Raw genomic sequence first — 1,228 nt, forward strand, 5'->3', positions numbered from 1 at the left:
AAACCTGACCCACGGTCTCAGCGCGGCCAAAGAGCCACATTATGTCAGGCAAGACATTTAATATCTTTGGACATCATGTCCCAAGTCTATAAAACAAAAGTATCAAACTAGATGAACTCTAAAGTCAGTTCCTGCAAGAATATTTTATGTTAGGCTCCTCCACTTTTTATATTAGTGTGTACTACTCTCTTCACTTAACATGAACATTTTACCATGACACTAAATAATCTTTATAAACATGATTTTAATCATTTGAATTATAGTTTATCCTTGAATATGTCATAATGTATTTAAGTGCTTCTTTGCTGTTGGATTTTTGGCACTTTCTAATTTTTCACAATAACATTATATGAAATATCTTTATACGCATGTCTTTGATTGAGTTTCTATTTTCTTAGGATAGATTTATGGAAAATATTATGGAAAATGAAAGCTTATAGCTAAACCTGAAACTCTGTAATAATTCTGAAAGCTAAAACTAGCATATTTTTGGGAGAGTTAAATGTATTTATATTTGTTACTTAATACCAGTGTGATTTGATTAATAGGTTAATGTGCATATACTTCTAGGTATATTGAAATTAATACATTTTCTGGAAATTAGGATTGTCATCTAAGTTTTATAAAAAGAATTACAAATCTAAGCATTTCATTAGATTTAATTGATAAGATACTGGCTTAACATATTCACATTTTATTTTCTTATTTTAAACTTTCAATTATTGCTTCTTATTTTTTTGTTTTTTGGGGCTTTATTCTTTTACCTTTCTACTATTTCTGTTAAGATTATCTTAAGTTATTTTAAAAATTATTTTTGTCAAGACGGGAAAAAATGGCATAGATGATAGAGGCTTTGTTCATCCCTCTTGCGACCAAATCAAAGTTGTGACAAAAACATAGAGCAAACAGCAAGGAAAATCACCTGGGATCTAGATGAACAGAAGCATACAATTAGGGAGAAATAATTAATAAACCTGCAACAGTAGAAGGTAGGAGGGGGTGAAGACATGAGGCTGCCCAGTCTCAAGCAGCTGAGTGGGGCAGAGGCTGCTGCAGTGGCAGCAGCAAATGCCTCTTAAAGGGGCCATGTCCTCGAGTAGACTTTGGGATGGACCTGCACACTCTGAGCACCAGTGCCCAGTCGGCTGCATGGGGGTGGGGGAGACACCGGGGACTTACAGGGGGACACTGAGTTGTTGGAGTGAGAGCCGAAGGTGAAGCTTTCTCC

Source organism: Pteropus vampyrus, unplaced genomic scaffold (assembly GCF_000151845.1).
Source record: "Pteropus vampyrus isolate Shadow unplaced genomic scaffold, Pvam_2.0 Scaffold107, whole genome shotgun sequence".
NCBI lineage: Eukaryota > Metazoa > Chordata > Mammalia > Chiroptera > Pteropodidae > Pteropus > Pteropus vampyrus.